This window comes from Alligator sinensis, unplaced genomic scaffold (genome assembly GCF_000455745.1).
Source record: "Alligator sinensis unplaced genomic scaffold, ASM45574v1 scaffold768_5, whole genome shotgun sequence".
Taxonomy (NCBI): domain Eukaryota; kingdom Metazoa; phylum Chordata; order Crocodylia; family Alligatoridae; genus Alligator; species Alligator sinensis.
Window position 1 is genome coordinate 2913058 of NW_005841991.1, and position 8473 is coordinate 2921530.

Genomic DNA, 8473 nt, shown 5'->3' on the forward strand with positions numbered 1-8473 from the left:
CAAGAGGGAGCAAGCCGCCTGCCCCACACTCCAGAACCACATCCCCCCCAGCGCAACATCTACCCCTCCCAACCACTGCTCCCCCCACTGCAATGGAAAGGTCATTGTCAGTCTAAGGGTTTTGGGGCTGCTCAGAACAAGGTATCTGGGTCATAAGTCCAGTGCCAATAGTTGGCTGCAACTGATCCAACTTCAAGTAAATTTAGGGCCAGAACATATATTTAGAGACTAACCGATTCAGAGACACCTAAGCTTTTGTAGACAACAACCTACTTCATCAGAAGCTATCAGATTATCGGATACACACAATAGGATTCTGGTCCACGAATGAGACTCCTAGATGCAACTAAAATACAAAGAAATAATAAAAGGAATGGCAAAGGAGTGAGCATGTGGATATATAATCTATACTGACTACATCAGTTTTAGAGACCAGATAAAGATAGCAGCCATACCAACAAACATGGACTTTCCACAAGCAGTGGTTTATCAGCTAGCACCTGATAAAGCAGGTTCTTGCCTACAAAAGCTCATGCTTCTCTGAAATTATTGGAGGGCATGGACACTGAATACAAGAGACACTGCAGATACTTTAATTCGAGTGGCTCCCAAGAGCCTCTCTAATTAAAGCGCCCCCTTTCCCAACATCCCTAGAGGACATGCAAAGACTAGAGGTGCACCAATGCATCAGTTGCATATCGGATCAGCACTGATAAAAGGAAAATTAACATCATCAGTAAATCAGCTTTCTTTGGCCAGTGCAGCCAAGCTTCACTGATAAATAACATGCCTTCTGGTAAATGGGTGGTAAATGGGACCCAGAGCCAGGAGGCGGGAGGCTCCCCACCATTGCACACACACCCAGAGAAGGCATGAGGGGCCATGTGCCCCCCAGATTTCTGTATGGGGTAGATGCAGACTGCCCAGTGTGGGCTCAGGGTTCTCCGCTCTGCTGCCTTTGCCCCAGGGGCCCTGCGCTGGCTGTGTGCCCCCTGCCTGCCCTGCAACAGTGGGGGCAGCGAACTGTGCCTCCTGTTGCCAGGCAGGCAGGAGGCGCACAGCCAGTGCAGGGCCCCCAGGGCAAAGGTAATAGGGCAGAGAGTCCCAAGCCCACAGCAGGCAGCCTGCATCCACCCTCATCCCACTCGGCTCAACTTTGATTAAAAGCATCCCCCATGCTTAAAGATGGTCGCGGGAGTTCAAGCACCCCCAGAGCCATTTTTAAGTGCTGGGATGCTGATCTCCTGGACAAGCCGCCCACGGCTATGTCCCACTCCCCACCTTGACCCTGGGTCCTATTCACTGCCCTAACTGGGCAGCACCCCCCAACCCCCCTCCCTCACCATAGGGGCTTCAAATCTACCCCCCCACACACACCTCTTCCTCTCCACAGACTTACCTGCAAGGAGCTGCTCTTCATACTGCCTAGCTGCAGTCCTGTTAATCAGTTATTGGATTGGTATCAGCTGATATGACTGGTTAATATTCAAGTATCAGTACAGGCCAAGAAAATCTTTATCAGTGCACCCCTGGCAAAGACGCCCTAAGGTATCACCCTCACTTATGTTTTCATAGGATCATAGGAAAGTAGGGATGAAACGACCTCACAAGCTCATCTAGTCCAGTCCCCTGCTCAAGACAGAAGCATCGCAAACTAAACCATTTCAGCCAAATGTCTGTCCAACCTGCTCCTGAAATTTTCCAGGGAAGGAAATTTTTCCAGCAGTGAGATTTTTAGGAAGCATGGGCAGCGGAATGGACTGGTTCATGTGGAAGTCTGAAGCCATCCAAGATAGAAATTTAGTAAACGAGGTACTTCTTACTCTGCCCACATGATCCTGTGCAATTAATTAGCTTCTGAGATTCAGTTCTCCATTGATAACATGGGAATAAATTAATATTGCCTTATATGCCCAGTAGTGGAAGAAAAAGAACGTACGTGTATAACAAATACTGAAGCATTTACTGAACCTTTGTTGAGCTGCTAACAGCTACTGGAGAAGAAATGCTTGGAGAGAATGCTGAGCTAAAGGAAAACCCTGTCTGCCTCCAGTGCCAGTATAAGTGGGTCACTCACCCAGCTTCCTTAGTTAAGCCAGCCAGCTCTCAGTTCAGTCTTTCAAAACAGTCTTTATTCCTCTCAGAGAGGTTTCACAACCATAATAAGTGAGTCAACCGAGCAAGGGGGGAAAAAAAAAAACCAAAAAAACAAAAACATGCAAGCAAGCAAGCAAGCAAGCCAGCCAGAACCTGCTGGCCTCCTGCAGACAAGGAGAGATTTTTCTGGCTCCGTGCTTCTTCTCAACACCACAGGTATCCTCTCCTCTTCACCCCCTTCTGGAGTTTTTAAATCCTCTTCATGACTCCTCTCTCATTAGCTGCCAGCAGTTCCAGCCCACCCCTAGTCTCCCAGCTAGGCAGATTAGCAGCTGCTGCTGAGAATCTGCAGCGGGGCTGAGTCTTAGAGGTCCAACTACCTCCTTAGAGCCAGTCAGAGCAGTATCTGTTCATCCTAACATCAAAAATGCTTCAAGGAACAAGGATATAAATCAAATTAATGTAACTGCCTCTAGGAGTAACAGCACTGAACTGAAACAGTATTACCTATGCTTAACACAGTACGGAGTTGTTATATAAAACTATTAATTGGCACTTTTGAGGACAGTAGCATCGATAAGATTACAAACTATTTACATTCAAACATGTGACAGCATCACATTACATTTAAGTCCTTGGAACCTGCAGAATTAAGATACACTGTTCATCAAGTTTTCAGAGTCAGCTAAATGGAGATTTTGAGTGTGTAAACAGTCATTCAATTTAGATGTACACATTCAAATGTGCATTTTAATAAAAAATTGTTTGTTTTTTTTTACAAAAATGTCACTAACGTGACAATGTTATTCCAAATCAACTAGAGTGTATCAGTAATGTTATTAATACAACATCCACTGGTATATTTGTAATTGTGTTGACACTTTCATTATAAATACCATTTCTGAAGAGTTTAAAATTAGTTAAAGCTGGAAATTAGCAAAGCTGCTGCCCATGAGGATGTTCATTTTGGGCTGTAGGACATCAAAAAACAACACATTTTTGCTTTAACATAACTGAAATTGAAGATCAAAAAACAGCATGACTTAACAGAAACTTACTGTGCAAAAACAAAAACAAAAAACACCCCAAAAAAAACAAAGCTTTTCTAAAATATAGAGCAGAGCATCATCACAGAACACATTGAATACTACAGTCAAAGCCAAATATAAGCATACACCAAAATACAGGCAACAATTCTTTTAAAACAATTATTTATTAAGCAGTACAACTATAAACAATTTTACAGATTGTTACAAGTACCAGAAACAATACTAGCCATTATAAAAATGAACTGAAATATATTTTGCTTCGGGAGACATTATGCTACAATACAGTTGTCATATTTCTCTCTCTGACATGTAGGATGATCCTCCCTACATAACCAAAGACTGTCGCCATATATTTTCTTACACAAGAGGACACTTCTGTCAAATCAACAAACCAAAACAAATATATTACATCTCATATTCAAAATATTTATCAAATTCAATCGTTTGGCTTTTTGCCAGCAAATATATTCTATCCAAGTACTAAATAAACAGTAACTAAATACAGAAGTTTTTCTCCTTTCTAAGCATCTAATGGATTTTTTTGAACCATTCCCAAATTTGGGGCATTTTTTTTCCCCCAAGGAAACTCTGAAAAGATTATAATGGATCAAATGATAATAAATGCCTCCAAAATAAGTATTTATGTCACAAATTAAATTCCAATTTTTATTTAATAATTGCATATGTTCACCAATTTCTCTACAACTTCTCCGACATATATGCCATCCATATTATTCATACTATTACACACACCCTACCCCATCACATACTTAAAAAAATACAAAAACAAACACACAATTCAATGACTATGCACTAGGTTGAACTTCAGTGCTTGAAAGACTCCCTATGGTATAACCACATTCATTCACGCACATTCTGGAAGCACAGCCATATAAGATAAGTCAGAAGCAGAGGCAGAATGCAAATTAGAGAAAACCTGGGACTATGCTACTAAACCAGTGATTCTCAGCCAAGGTAACATGGCACCCTAGAGTGACAAGTGCCATGGGATGCCATGCAATAGCAGCACTGTTGGGTATATGAACATGATTAACAAGATAAACCCAGAGATTACAATAGGAATCCATAGTGTCAAAAACATTATAAGCTGCTGTGGTTTTTCTGAATTCTTTGCAGCCAAATAACTGCTCTATTTTTTTCCATAGTCAAAAAACAAGTGAAAGCTAAGAGCTGGCAATTTCCAAGGGGTATCTTGTTGAGACACATTACCAGACTGACCCGCTCTTCCACCCACATGCACCAGAGTGTCACCAGATGTTTCTTGCCCCTGCTTCTGGGCTGCCACTGCTGCTCTCCATCCAATCCACAGCACACCTCATTTTTCCTGCATGCCTTATCCGCACAGGCTGTGCCTGTACTTGCTTGCATACTACTAACCCCTGCATAGTGGTATCCGGACAAGGGATGACCAGGTATGGCGCGCGGGGGGACGGGACACGGGACGACACACACGGAAAGAGTCGGAGGTCCCTGCTTCTTCATTCTGGGGGCTGGTTGCTTTGGGACTCGCCACAATCTCTGCCTCACACCACAACTTTAAAAAGATGTTCCCTAGAAAACCAAAGTGACATATTGTACTTGAATCCAAAACAACTTCAAAATTTAAGATGACCACCCCCCAATAATGACACTCTATATACAGAAGAAATATAATTATAACTTTCCAAGTATAGAATCCAATCAGTGAAAAAAGCATCTTAAATTTGTAGGTCATCCCCTCCCCTCATTGCTGTGGTAAGAAAACAGCAAGGGTTAAGGGGCCAGATTCCAGTCTCTTGCTCCCAGGCCCCTTGTCCCCTCATGCCTGTACCCCATGCCTGACCCTGCCATATGCCCCTCTGTTCTTGCTCCCCTGCCCTCCTCCCCCTTACCCCCTGTGCCTGTGCCTACCCCTACATCCCCTGCCTTCCCTACCCCCTACTCCTCCCTGTAGCCTGCCTCCCCAACTCTGTTCACCCTCTCCCCGCCTCCTGCCCACCCCCAAACCTACTACAGCTCTGCGTCAGATCAGGGCACTCAGGAGCAGCAGTGGCCCTGCCCTGGCCAATCAGGAAGAAGAGTAGCTAGTTAACCTGCAGTTGCAGCTACTTTGCATCACGGGACAAAAAAGCCAGGATTTTGTCTTGATTTGACAAGTGACTTTTTAACTTTTCGTTAATACATGGGTGGCCAACCTGCAGCACACATGCCACAAGTGATGCAGGTAGGCTCTGTTTGTGGCATGCAGCAGATCAGGCAGGGACCAGAAAGCAGAGGAAGGGGACCAGAGTTACTCAGGGAGGGCACAGGCTTAATTTAAAGCATGCCTGCTAACAAAAGATCATTCCCCCCTCCCCCCCAGCTTTAATAAGTTGCTTTATTAAATTTAAGAGTAGAGGTGCAGTAACTTGTAACTGTTTTATTTATCTGAACAAATTCACCCATCCAAATGGCTTTTCAGCAGGTGCTTTTTCAAGGGATTCAGATAACCAAGGAGGTATTGTATTCAGGGTAATAATATGTTAGGCATGTGTACAGTTGGCTGTAATCATAATACAACACAATACCAATAGAACCATAAAGGTCCAAGTGAAGGTACTGGTCTAATGGAAAGTTGATCCAATTAAAGATATAACTTACAGAAAAATTCAAAGGGTTTAATAAACAACATGAGAATTGTATCTAACCCATGGATCTCTACATCTTCAGACTTTTCTTCATATAAATATGAAGAAAGGTCCTCTCTGCTACTCTTCTTTCTGAAGGGCGAATACATATTTCTGGAGGACATTCTTTCTTAATTTAGTTCACATAAACTCAATGTTCCTGTTTAATAGAGACCAGTGTTTGGCTGAATTACAGAGTTCCCAACCCACTAGCACTATTCAATTGACTGCCTTGATATTGTTGTATTTGTCCAAGCACAGCCAGAAATAAAGTGAGGGTAGCCAGGCACTAAAAGAGGCTACCTAAAGAAACAGTGGTATCTCCATCCTTGGAAACTTTCAGAAGCAAGTTAGACAGACACTTGGTTGGGACAGCTTAGCCAGGTGGCCTGTACTGACCAGAGGGCTGGACTCAATGGAGGTCCCTTCCAACACCACTTTCCTACGATCCTAAAATTACTTAAGCCACTGGTGTTGGTAAGAGTGCCGCCATTCTGCCCAACACTGAATACAGTTTTACTTTTATGTTCAAAATAAGTGATATTCAACAATACATTAAAGGAAAAAAAACAAAACTTAAGCTTAGCTCCTCATGGATATAGTCAAATACTACATTGAAATTTCTCTCATATGCCATCATACAAAGCATTTAGAACAGGTAGGTCATCCTGATTAAGATCTATATAAAGTATCTAGGCTCATGTATTTTCTTGTTCCATGTATATTTTATCATCATTTTCTGTACACCTGCTAGTCATTTTTTTTAAATATATCCCAGACAAAAATGTTAAATTTTGACCAAATATTCACCTTGCATAAATTCCCCCTAACACTCCTCCTCTTTTGTTTATTTTGCAGAGTGATACTTTAATAATTACAGCATTATAGATCTAACTTCTGTGAATTCCCAAATATCGAGGATGCACTACTCATTTATACCCAAATGATTTCTAAAGAGCTAACTTCTCTAAGTCTGCCAAATTTAAAGCTAACATACCAGACTTTGCACATATTTTAAAGGCTAGATGTTTTCTCAAAATCATGAATTCCTTTACATAACTCTATGTAAATGTTTAGCATGACAGACAGACAGACAGACAGACAGACACCCTCCCTCCCTCTTTTCTTTAGGTAGCCTCTTCCAGTGCCTGACCACCCTCACTTATATATATCCCTCTCTTTACCAAAGAAGCTGGACTTACAACTCATAACTGCTACCTCCCATTTTGAATCCTTGCTTGAAAGAAAGCAAAGCTGAAGTGACTCTCCAAGGTGCAAAACCTAGGCAGTTTATATGGAGATAGGAAGTTGTCAGGGTGTCCCCCATCCGCCCCCACCCCAGCCTTGCTGGTTAAATCCAAAAGGAAGGTAGGTGCCGGTACATTTGGAACCAGTTTGCTTGCAGGAGGTGCCAGAGCAAAGGAGATCATCCATCTGTCCATCTATCAGAGTTCCACTCCTAGACTGGCTGCTGAACAGGGTTAAGAGAGCCCAGTCTACACTATCACTAGGCAGAATTCAATTTTTGTTTTAATAATTCTGACAGATAATGTTGATTTTATTTTTAAGCATTTAGTTTTATCAGTTTACATTTTCAGAATTGTGCAGTTTAACTGCCTGCCGTGACAGACATAACTGTATAACTACTGTAGGACTGCCACTAGCTGCGCAGCAGAGCTGCCATCAGTCCCAGCTTGGCTCACCTATAGCTCCCTCACCCACTTTGTTACTTCCTCCTCCTAGAGGCTGGCCAATTATTTAACCACTGCCTGGCACTCAGTGTTAACGATCATAGGTAGTACCAGCTACTATAACTTTTCAGTATATTATAAAGTGATGTAAATTTATATCCACACAGACTGTGCAAGTGAGTGGGCAAGTAAACATAATTCATTTGGTGGAGAGGGGCTCTACAGGACCAATGGGAGACATTATTGTAATCCCGTTGGTCAATTATTGCCCATCTAAAGCTGGGCAGCCCCCAGCCAATAAGCTGCTGATGCACCATGGTTTGCTTACTCCAATTGGTGCCTGGAGCCAAGAGAAAACTCAAAAGGCAGATTGCGTCATTGCACAAGACAAAGAAAAGAAAAAAAAATCATCAATACGCCGTATTTCAACATGGAACATTAGGACCATGTGTACTGACCTGACTGACAATCTTGTGAATATTTTGATGCTCATGAGGCAGCTGTGATAAATATGGAATTAAACAAGTTGAACACTGACATTGCAGTACTGCAAAGAAACACGCCTGGCCTCAGATGACTCCTTAAGAGAAAAATACTACAAATTCTTATGGCAAGGAAAAGCTCCCAAAGATGCACATGAACATGGTGTAGGCATTGCAGTTAGAAACGATCTTCTCAAAATGAATGAAAATCCATCAAATGGTTCTGGAGAGGATCCTCACAACTCCACTTTTATATGTTAGAAGGTACAGTCCACTTAGTAAGTGCCGATGCTCCAACACTCTACTCTTTTGCTGAGATTAAGAGACAGGTTTTACAAAGAACTGGCTAGTGTTCTCAGTAAGACTCCAAATACTGAGAACTTGCAACTCTTGGGGGACTTCAATGCCAGAGTTAGTGATAACAGTGAATCCTGGTCAACTAGCCTGGGCTAGCATAACATGGAGAGTATAAACGACTAGCCGGGGGG

At 42.5% G+C, this 8473-nt stretch overlaps 1 protein-coding gene across 3 annotated transcripts in view; it reads right to left on the bottom strand.

The window, feature by feature from the left end:
• Positions 1-8473, bottom strand: part of FUT8 (fucosyltransferase 8) — a 300428-nt gene that overhangs the window by 266401 nt on the left and 25554 nt on the right. Inside the window, exon 2 of one of the 3 annotated variants that reach the window (XM_025201353.1) lies at positions 4545-4718. The exons of 1 other annotated variant lie outside the window; for it this stretch is intronic. The gene's annotated coding sequence lies outside the window, so the exon portion shown is untranslated. Of the gene's footprint in view, positions 1-4544; positions 4928-8473 lie in introns of those variants that run through there. One more of the 3 variants, XM_025201356.1, reaches the window with a different exon arrangement.